General features: G+C 40.2%; 1 protein-coding gene across 2 annotated transcripts in view; it reads left to right on the top strand.

Moving 5' to 3' along the window:
• GRB10 (growth factor receptor bound protein 10) overlaps positions 1 to 11712 on the top strand; it is a 143321-nt gene that overhangs the window by 35988 nt on the left and 95621 nt on the right. The gene's annotated exons all lie outside the window — the stretch shown is intronic.

The raw sequence follows: 11712 nt of genomic DNA, 5'->3' as shown, positions 1-11712 counted from the left end.
AAAATGTCTTGCACCAAAAAGGATTCATTTGCTGAATGCTATATTTGTAGAAACGAAGGTAGAGATTTTTATACTTGGTCACATCTTATGTTTGTGCTGTATCCAAGCAGCCAATATGGCATATTACAAAGAATATTAAATAAATAAATAAACAGCACCTCAACTCAAAGATCCTAGGCAGAAATGCTCACAAGTTCTCATGGCTTTTTTTTGTGTGTGTTTTCTCCAGGCAGTTGTGGTTGGTATAATGCCTGCTTTGTAATTTTTATGGAACTGCAAATCTGTCATTTCAGGCATGACCTGTTTTTTGCCCTTTTTTCTCTTGTTATCATACAGTGCTTACTACCCTAAGGATTCAGCTATGAATTTGGGCCCTGCAGATACGTAAATGATTAAACAGAGTATACTACAACATAAAAACTTTTTTCTGTTTGTCCCAAGAGAAACATTACTAATAGTAATTACTAGTCATGCTACGTATCTGAGGAAAAAAAAATCCTTTACAGGGTACTCACCTGTTTCATAATATGCCAATTAACAGTTTTTTCCCAACAGGAAACTTCAAATTTATTAACTAATTACTATTAGTCACTAATTATACTAATGTTGGTATATGCTGAGTTGTCCGCTGACTGTACCTGAAGATTTTTCCTGATAGCTTGAGAAATATAACAATTCCTTTATAGCCGTAAAAGCAATTACAAAAAGTAGAATGCAGTTCAAGAAATCAGCTGTTCTGCAAATCTGTCATTGTATATGTAGGTTTAATTTAAAAGACTGCACGAATAGATGGACTTCATAAACGTGATGCTCTTTGAAATTATGCTATCAGTTCATCTAGAGCATCATCTGAGTGGTGATTCTAGGCTGAGGGAGAGAAGAGCTTTGTGAGAGAAATGTGACACTTGTAGGCAGTTGTTTTTGAGCTCAAATTTTTTACTGGATGTTAAACTTTCTCATGAAAATGGTATGTTTAGTGCCCCTGTTCAACAGCCTTGAGGTGCAGCAAAGGGCTGTTGTAGTTTGGTTCATGACAAGTAAGAATGTGAATTTCCCTTGCTTTTCCAAACCCTATAGGTAATCGGCTTTAGTCTAGGGCAGTCTAGAGACTGGAAGTCTCAAGGTTACATAGGCTACTTAAGACGGTGGGAAAGTGACTCCCTGTTAATTAATTTTTTTGGTCATAGCTTATTGCATGTTAGCTATCCTGAGTGGTTGTAACAGGTTTAAAGATGAGATTGGAGACCCATTAACAACAACCGTGCCTTCTGTCAGAAGTTAAGTTCACATGAAAAAAGTGGACATCTGTTTTTCCACCCCTACTACACCTGACTTAAAAGTTTTCATCAACTTATCTTTCAAATTTGGCTACAGTGCCAGTTTTGTGTTGGTAAAGGGCTGAAAAAAGGTTAAAATAAATATGCTCTAGGTTAGAGTGTGAGGAGTATTCTATTTTTTTGGAGTGCATTTTCTGACTTAATAAAAATGAAGGCCTATACAGAACACTTCTCCAAAGTCCCTAAGGTTGGGATCTTATAGCTGCAACGTCAGTGTTTAGAATAAATGGACACATTCGAGTTTGGGATTACATTTTAAACAGATGGCGAAAGAACTGAGAGCCTGGCTAGGTGAATATGCGCTACAGAATGTCCTTTAGGATGGCCTGTTGCCGAGCTACCTCTTCCATCTTTTTCTTATTTTGGGGGATACCGGAAGGATATGCATCTCTTGACTTCTGTAATGGGCTCTTCATTTGCAATGTTTGTTGCTTTTAGAAGCTTTGAGTTCTTCTTTAAGAGCTTTATTTATTTATTTATTTATTTATTTTATTTATTTATTTACTTTTCACAGGAGTTAGCACATAAACCAGTTTTACTGTGTGTATTCTCCTAAAAACAAACTCTAGCTTTGTGGAAAAAATCAATACTACCTTTTAGTGGCTTTCAGGAGCCCTTTCCAAATTCTGTAACTCTTCAATAAAAATCCGGCAGTGAGAATTGGCAGTGTTTGTCTTCTGTTCCTGGAAATTCAGAACATAGTCCCAGAATTTCTCAGAAAAAAATGGGATGATTTACTGTGTTTCCGTTCTTTTGCAATCTGTAGTCACAACAGTATTTATGTGCAGTGACTTGAACTCTTGGGGAAGATTTAGTTCTTTAACCCTTTGATGCATTAATTGTACAAGTCTTAGTGACATAAATAACAAAATGATGTTTTTCTTAGCTTCTAAAGATAAAATTCTAGGCATGTGGGAATTAGGTGTTCTGTTCATCTTCTGTTTTCTCCCTTCTGTTTTTTTTCTCATAACCATGATGCTGGAATGACTTTCTGAATAATTAAGCTCCGTAGAGTTTGGCTTTTGAGAGCTGGATTCTTACCAGAGAAAAGTCTTGTTCAGATCATACTCTACATCTAGCTTTGCATAAAATGCACTACAAGCACTTGATCACAAAATGGAAGAGAATGGAAATTGTTTTTTCCCCACATTTACAGCCTGACGGATTTCAGGATTGGTCCTGTTGACCAGGTGAGGTAGCATAGTATTGCACTTTGTATTGGAGAAGTTTTGTGCCCTTCAGGATCAGGGAAATAAATGCTTAATAGAAGTAATCAGAGTCTAGCTAGTGTAATAAAAGCTTCCTCCTCAATGCTGTTATAATTGTAGTTGTGAAGAAAATTGATTGCTGTTAATACAACAGAAATAGCTACGCTTTGCCTTGAGCTGGATATACAATGAGGTACAAGTTTTCTGATTTTAGTATGGCAGTTTTGATTCTTGTTTTCTGTGAAATCATACACTGAATTGAAAGATATCTTTGGAGGCTGTATGATCAAAGTCCGCAGCATCCTGAGGTTATATCTGTTTTGCAAGGCTGCTTCATCTCTGTGAATTGGGGGTTTTGGGGGTTATTTGCTTTGATTAAGTGTTTGAAAAGGGTATCCATTTTAGCAGAAAGATAATCACAGAATCATAGAATGGCTTGGGTTGGAAGGGACCTCAAGGATTTTCAAGTTCCAAGCCCCTGGCACAGGCAGAGTTGCTAGCTGCTAGATCACATACTAGATCAGATTGCCCAGGACCCCATCCAACCTGGCCTTAAACATCTCCAGTGATGGGGCATTCACAACCTCTCTGGGCAACCTGTTCCAGCACCTCACCACTCTCGCAGTAAAAAACTTCCCTCTGATACTTAATCTAGGTCTCGCTTCCTTTAGTTTAAAACCTTCCCCCCTTAACCTATCACTATCTACCTGTGTAAAAAGTTGATTTCCCTCATGTTTATAAACTTCCTTTAAATATTGGAAGGCTACAATGAGGTGTCCTCACAGCCTTCTCTTTTCCAGGCTGAGCAAGCCCAGTTCCTTCTGCCTGTCTTCATTAGGAGAGGTGCTCCAGCCCTTGGATCATCTTCGTGGCTCTCCTTTGCACCCTCTCCAAAAGCTCCACATCTTTCCTGTGTTTCCCAGGCTTAGACACAGTACTCCAGCTAGGGCCTCAGGAGGGCAAAGGAGAGAGAGACAATCACCTCCCTCGCCCTGCTGGCCGCCCCTCTTCTGATGGAACCCAGGATACCATTGACCTTCCAGACTGCAAACACACGCTGCTGGCTCATGTTAAGCTTTTCATCCACCAGCACCCCTAAGTCCTTCTCAGCAGGGCTACTCTCATGGAGTTCTGCTCCCAGTTTGTATACTTATCTGTGGTTACCACTCATTACCAGCCTCCACCTGACCAAAGAGCCATTGACCACAACCCTCTGGCTGTGACCTTCCAACCAATTCCTTATCCACCAAGTAGTCCATCCTTCAAATTCATATATCTCCAGTTTAGAGATAAGAGTGTGGTGGTGGACCTTGTCATAGGCCTCGCAGAAGTCCAGGTAGATGACATCAGTTGCCTTTCCTTTGTCCATTGATGCCGTCAGTCCATCATAGAAGGCTACCAGATTGGTCAGGCATGACCTGTCCTTGGTGAAGCCATGCTGGCTGTCTTGGATCACCGCTTGTCCCTCGTGTGCCTTAATGTGTCTTCCAGGAGGATCTGTTCCATGATCTTCCCAGGCATGGAGGTGAAGCTCACCAGCTTGTAGTTCGCCGGGTCCTCCTTCTTCCCTTTTTTGTTAATGGGAGTGATCTTTCCCTTTTTCCAGTCCCCAGGGACTTTGCCTGACAGCCATGACTTTTCAAATATGATGGAGAGTGACTCAGCAACCACATCAGCCAGCTCCTTCAGGACCCTAGGCTGCATGTCATCTGATTCCATGGACTTGCATACATCCAGTCTCTTGACTTGCTCTGCCCTTACACTGTGTGTGTGTGTGGGGGGGGGGGGTGGAGAGATGGTGCTTTGCTCCCTTAATTCCCACCTAGAGGTTCAGGGATGTGAGGTTCCTCAGTGTGAGAATCCTGGCTGCCAGTGAAGACTGAGGCAAAGAACTCATGGAGTACCTTAGCCTTCTCCATGTCTGCTCTAGCCAGTTCTCCTTTCCCATTTAACAGAGGAGACATGCTTTCTTTGGCCTGTCTCTTCTCGCCTATGTACGTGTAGCATTCCTTTTTGTTTTTTTTTTTGTTCATTTTTTTGTTTTTTTTTTCCAGTATCCCTCACCAAGTTCAGTTCCATCTGTGCCTTGACTTTCCTGATCTCTAATCTCTTCCCATCTCTGCAAGTCCAGACAGCACCCCTGTATTCTTCCCAGGTTACATGATGCTTACATCTGTACCTCAGCGTTACATTGGTAGATGCCAGAAGCCTAATTCCTCTGTGACTTAGTCTCATCTCTGCTACTTTAGAATAGAATAGTCTGATATTCACTATCAGTGTAGGTGTATGCAATACTTTCTGTGTTTATGCAAATAAAATGTCTTCAGCCCTTTGTTAGAAAACATGAAAAATCACTTGCAGAATTTGTGTCCGCGTGGCCTGAAAACTTATGTGGGCAGGGCTGTCAAGAGGAATGTTTTGCCTCTGATGTCTGCCTGACACTGAAAAACTTCCATTTATTTAGTGTCAGGTGCCTAGAGAGAGTATGCAGATATTCTTTCTTATGATTTTTAAGATTCAGAATAGTGGTTTAACTTACTCTCTTTGGACTTAAATGTACAAGGGTTTGATCCAGCATTTTTTTGTGTGTGTCAGCAGGGCAATATAGATCAACGAGAGTGTACAAACAGGCTTTCAAAGTACTTGGTCATAACTGAGTGAAAAAAGCACCAGTGGCATTACTGAATTGCATCATTCAACATATTGTATGAAGAAATAAAGCTGAAATGTTGTTACTGCCAATGCAAAAAGTCATCAGAGTTCTGAAATACGGCGTCAGTCAACAGTTATTTTGTTGATGATGCTCTTGTTTTAACAGTTTACATGGCGTATGTGGTGTATAGGGTTGACGGACTGCAGCAGACGTAAAGTACAGAGCAGTGAGAACATTAGTGAATGTTTTAACAGGATGTGTTGCCTCCAATATGAAGTTATGAAATCTGTCTCGCCAAGTGCAGATTGCAAATGTCTTTTACAGATAGAGTTGAAGCTACTTTGTAGATTTTGCTGAAGAGCAACTGGAGCTGGATTTCTAGCCTTGGTCTACATTTTTGTCAAAAAGATCTGTTAAAAGAATTGTCCCAGAAGTATTTTTTTTTTCCACTGACGTGGATATTCAAGTGTGGTGCGCATGTGATCAGAATATTTTATATGAAGCAAAAGGAAGTTAAAGAAATTTCTATTCTCCTTTGAAGCTTTTATAAAACTAGATAGTTTTTCTTCTAAAATACCCATCAATTACTTCTTTTTTTAGTTTCTTTCAACAATATCAGTTGGAAAAAAAACGTACATAACTATTTGCACTTCTACTTTTGCGTTCTAATTTACACAGAAGCTGTTTAGCAAAATGAGATTTTTTTTTGAATGTTAAATGTTGACAAGCAAGTTCAGCGTGCTAAGTCCATATTTCTTTATATATTAATTTCAACTCACAAAAAAAGATCCAAAGCATTCTGATGGCCAACCGTCCCTCCCATTTACTACTTACATTACTACTAACAGCAGTAAGGAAACAATCTAGATATTGGAAATCAAGTGAGAAAATTACAAGTAAAGAAGGTTAATTTTACATCTTTCTATTAATGCTTTTATGTTTATTCTTGAACAGTAGTAGATAGATAGAATCTTGTTATATCATTTTATACGAGCAGCTTCTTAGATTTTTCTCTAGATTAAGCTCTAGTGTTTAAATCTCCAGAGTTCACTGCTTTTCTCAAGAGTCTCTTGATCACGCTCCTGTTATAGTAAGTCAGGTTTAAAGTGCATTCACAACTGATGACAGAGTTGAAAAATGTGCCTCTTTTATGGCATTCTTTTCTATTCAAATGCATGTAATTCACATGCTTGTTTATTTTTGATAAGTCTCATAGCTGCAGTCAAAAATTGATGACATAACTTATAGGGAAAACTTAATGGAATTTATTCAGGTTCTTTGCAAGACTACTTGACAAGAAAATCATCAAGTCTTGTCAGCATGGATTTGCAAAGGGAAAGTCATGCTTAACTAACTTAATACAATTATATGATAAAATGACTGGGCTGGTGTTTGAGGGGAGAACAGTTAATATAATTTACCTTGACTCGGTAAAGCTTTCAGCACTCTTTCCGGGAATTTACTCATAGAGAATTTGTTGATGTATGAGCCAGATGAGTATGCAGTGAGGTAGACTGAAAAATGTCTGAACAGCTGGTTGCAGAGGGTAGTGGTCAGTGGCATGAAGTCTAGCTGGAGAACAGTAATGAGTGGAGTACCCCAGGGGTCACTACTGAGCCTGGTTCAGTTCAATGTCTTTGCTAGTGATCTGGATTGTGAGGCAGAGTATACCTTAAGCACGTTTGATGACACAAAGTTGTGAAGTATAGCTGACTCACCAGAGGGCTGTACTGCTATTCAGAGGGGCCTGGGCAGGGTGGAGAGGTGGGCTGACAGAACCTCGGGAAATTCAGCAAGGGGAAGAGCAAAGTCCTGCACTTGGAGAGGAACAGGAATTATTATTTTTTTTTTTTAAAGAGGAAATATCTAATCTAGCTATTCTAGGTAGCAACTGTACGAGCTTATACATGTTAGTAACAGCTCAAAATGCGAGAGAAATTGATGTATTAAGCCTAAGATGGCTTCATACTTTAAAAATCTGTGTAAATATAGAAAAATTGAAATATTTAAAATTGGCTTTTCTGTAGTCAACTGAAATTACTTGAGTGATATTTGGGGAGAGTTGTTTTTAGTGAACTTTTCTTCTGCAGATGTTCTGTACTCTACGTATGAGGAAACAATAACTGCTGGAGACGACTTTATTTTTTTAGGAGGAATATCAGATTCCTGTGCATTTGGAGCTGTCACTTTTCAAGAAAATGCTGTGGCTCAGATAATTCTTCGTGTTACTGTCCATGCCAGTTGGCTCTGACGAGCCATTTTTTGTCCTTGGTAAAGAACAGATATAATGTTGTGTTATACACGAGTATTTCTAAGAAATATATCTAGATACAGACCTTGCTGAAAGTTATACCCAACAGATTTTTCTTGCCTTACACAGTCTAAAGGGAAACTGATCAAAGGAAGGACATTATTTCATAAGTGCTTATGCAGTGATGTTTTCCATCCTAAAACAAAACCAACCAAACAACAACAACAAAAGCCAAGCAAACGGAAATGCTTAATTCTGCATGAAGTTAAGCGTAACAACTTGGAGAGCAGAATTTTTCTAAAACAAAACTATGGGTTAAATTTCCAAATGTTATTGTTAATGCAATGTCTTATGGCAGAGCTCATTTTGAATGTGTGCTTGCAGACCATCTCATAGTTGACTCTTAGTTCCCACAAAACTGCCATTTAGCAGGTTCCTTTCATTTCTAGCATTGCAGGTATGTTCCTTGCATGGAGAACACAAGATGAAAGTAGGACTTTGTTCTTGTTCAGGAGGAATTGGCTTTGCTTTTCCAAGATGGAATTTTACCAAATTGATCAGCTTTCAGGAAACTTCAATGTAGAAAGTGGTAAATTATTGGTAGTAATGACCTTTCATGCTAGATAGAATTGATATTTTAATCTGAAGCCGTGTGATACAGTGTTTTCTTTCTTCTCTTGAAAGGACGGCAAGCAATCAAATGTAGATCACAAATGTTAGCAGAGCTCTCAGGCTTTACTTCTATTTTAAGATAGCCTTGACTTGTGTGCTATTGGTAAGACCAATGCATGTTTGAAATTCTAGCCTCTACAATGAAAAGACAAGCCCTCAGAAACAGCCAGTTGTTTTGGAGCGTACTTGTCCTTTGCAAACTGAATGTTAAACAATGACTTAGGACTCTACTACACACTGGCTGTAGCTCTTGATGTCTTACACACTGGTTCCATTTTTTGACATAATTTTGGCAAGTAGGGAGAACCTGGCAATCCTTCATGCTAGAGGCCTAAGCTCTAATAAAGCGCTTTAGTTATTAGCACAAGTAAATAGTTGTCCATTTGTGCTTCATTAATGCATATTAGTCATACTGTAAATACTGTCATTCTGGCAAGTTCCCCAGAATATCAAATACTTCTGCCCAGTTCAGGAGGGGGTTTCTAACAAAGTGATATTGGCACCTTTCTTGGAGAAGCTCTTGAAGCTATTAGTGTAGGAGAATGACAGACCATTATTTCAGCTCATGGGGTTTTTTTGTAAAACTGATACTTCAGTGGAGGCAAAGAAGTGTTTGTGATTAAACTGTTGCAGTGGATCCTTCTCAAGTTCACAGTTAACTTTTCTACAGTCTTCACGAAGAGCTTGGGCAGATTGCTTTGAGAAGAACAAATGAAATGCTTACTTCTCCAATCAAAATAATGCAATATTATGCAAGACTGACCAATCTTGTGACATTTTAGCTATATATTTGAAGAACCTAGCATGTCTAACAACATGAGGAACTCAAAAGGTAGCACAATGTGCTGTTTGCCTCTGCAGTCGTCAGACTTCTCCTCTGATCACAGTGGTTTTAATTTTTTTTTTATTTTTGTTTTTTAAGATGAGAGAGCATTCTCACAGTGGTATTGGACCACTCTCCTAGCAACTTCCAATGCATCCTGTCTGGTTGCATGGAGTTGGTCCAGTTAGCTTGTGCCGCTTGTAACTTTCCTTTGGTGTGAAGGTTCAGTCCCTCAGATGCTGACATTGTGCTTGAAGATCTGGGAGTCATGAGGGCAAACCTTACTAGGAAAAAATGAGACAAAGAAGCAGTGGATCTCTTGTGTCCTCAGCTGCTATGTCTCATCCACAGCTGAGCACTAACCAGGCTAACACAAGCCATCCTTTTGTTCTTGCTTACCTATAGAAGCATTCCTTGTTACTGGCATCCTTTGCTAACTTCAGTTCTTCTGCTTGGGCAATCTCTTGATATTCCTTATGCTTTGATCTTTGCATTTGAGCTGAGGCAGGAGTTCCCTGTCTGTTCACTCTGGCTTTCTGCCACTACCCTGTGACTTTCTGCATGCCGTTCTTGTGCTTTGAGGAGGCTGTTCTTGGAGATCAGCTTGTTCTCCTGGGCCCTGTGGACATTCAGGGCAGTCTCCCATGGGAACCTGGCAATCAGATCCTTGAGCAAGCCAAAAACTGTTTTACTGCAGTCCAGGACTGAAATTCTGCTAATAGGCTTTCTCCCTTTGCTTACTCCTATTCCCTTCATCTCAGGACGGTATTGGGCTGCCATCAACAACTTCTTCCTCCAAGTGTTTGTTCTTTGCCCAGGAGTCAGCTTTGTTAGGTTGCTTGTTCAGCAGAGTGCTTCCCTGGTTGCCTTACTGATCACTTGTGTAGTGAAGTTATTTTCAGCCCACTTCAGAAATCTTTGCAGTGTGCAGTGCTGTCTGCATGTGGAACTGCACTGTTTGTTTGTAAGTGGGTCAAAGAATGTGATTTAGCTGACCTATCTCTGGTTTCTCCTCATCCCGTGTACCTGGCTGCAAAAATGAACTTGTTTGGCCTGGGCAAGGCAAGTACTCTCAACTTTCAACTTCTCCAAGATGATGGAGGCCTCTTGGAAACAGCCATTGAGATGGGAAATAAGGATGTGACAGAAGCAAAAGAGAACTTAAGGGCCCATGGCCCAGGTGCCTCCTTGCCCACTGCTGTCCTTTGTGGCTTCCCAGCCAAGCAATTCATAGAATGGCTTGAGTTGAAGGGGATCACCTAGTTTCATCCCCCACTGCCATAGGCAGGGCTGCCACCCACTAGACCAGGCTGCCCAGAGCCCCATCCAACCTGGTCTTGAGTGCCTCCAGGGATGGGGCACCCACAGCTTCTCTGTGCCAGTGCCTCTCTGCCTTCTAAGTAAAGAATTTCCTCATAACATCTGATCTAAATCTCCCTTCTTTTAGTTTAAAACCATTCTTCTTTGTCCTCGGTTTGGTACTGAGTCTCCTATCGCAGCACGCTGCTGCTTTCTCTGGTGTGTACATTCTTTCCCAAAGCTTAGATTGAAGGAGGCTCTCTGCCATACTGCCTTTTCTGAGGACGTACTGCCAGCCGTATCTCCTCAGAATCAGCCTTGGAGCAGCGTGGGGAAGCTGTCCCTTGCTAAGTGGTTTGTGAGCTTTCACACTCAAGGTTCTGAGATTTAAAGAAAGAAATAAAAAGTTAGAACTCTGTATAAACTTGGGATTTTTCAAACTGGGTACTATCTTCAACATTTGAGATAGTCATTTCATATGTTATGTAGCTGGAGGCACTTGCAGAGCTTGTTCTCTAAGACGAATGTGACTTAAGCTTTCAAAGTGTCCATTTCTCTACTTATGACCGTATGGAAGTAAGTATAGGCTAGTGTATTGTAAGTTTACTGAGAGGAACGCCTTCCTGCATACACACTGATGAAACTTCTGCATGAAGCATTTTTTTTTCTGGCGCGAGCAAATGGTAACCCAAGAGTGCTAAGCATGTTCTGAAAAAGGCATCTTTTGTGTTCTTGTTTTTTCTGGAGTTCTTTATGTCCTCAAAATTGTGATAAACTGCTGGCTGTTGAATGTGAATTGGCTGGATAGTTTAGTCGCAAACCATAACTGCTATGCTGGATGAGAGCGCATTGGAAAAATAGTTTTCTGACAGCATGTCTTTTAGAGTATGGCTTGCCCTGTAGATTAAAAATAAACCCAAACCCACAAGACCAGAAATTTTTCATCAAACTGTCCCACTAGCGTATTCTGAAACAGGAATATTGACACAATAATATGCATTTCTGGGATGCAAGATTACACAAATGCTGTCAGTATTGTGGTGGTGTGCTAACGAGCTCCCAAGAAATTTGCCACAATTAATTTTAACTTTTTTTGGCTAGCTGTCTTCAGGACAACTGTATCCAGAGGTGGCTTCTTTCACAGCTTGCTTCTGAACCCGAGTTCAAAGTCTGTCTTTTCTTCCTAATCCTACAATTTCTGTAGTTTTTTTTTTAATATATATATCCCTGATTTGTCTTTAATCTTATCAAGGATATTTTCCATAACCTTTATTCTGTAGATCTGCATTTTTTGATTGGAATAAAATACTGAAAATCGGAGGGAGCAGTATCGTAAATACTGATGGTGCTGCATAAGTTTCCAGCCTGAACCCCACAGCTGATGACCAGCTTAGTTGGAGCCGAGTAGCTGCTCTTGTGGAAACACCTACCCCTTGACTTGCAAAGTCATTTCCCCCAACATCTTCAGT

Source organism: Numida meleagris, chromosome 2 (assembly GCF_002078875.1).
Source record: "Numida meleagris isolate 19003 breed g44 Domestic line chromosome 2, NumMel1.0, whole genome shotgun sequence".
Lineage (NCBI taxonomy): Eukaryota > Metazoa > Chordata > Aves > Galliformes > Numididae > Numida > Numida meleagris.
Note: the sequence above shows the minus strand (reverse complement) of the source record. Positions and strands in the feature narration are given on the sequence as shown.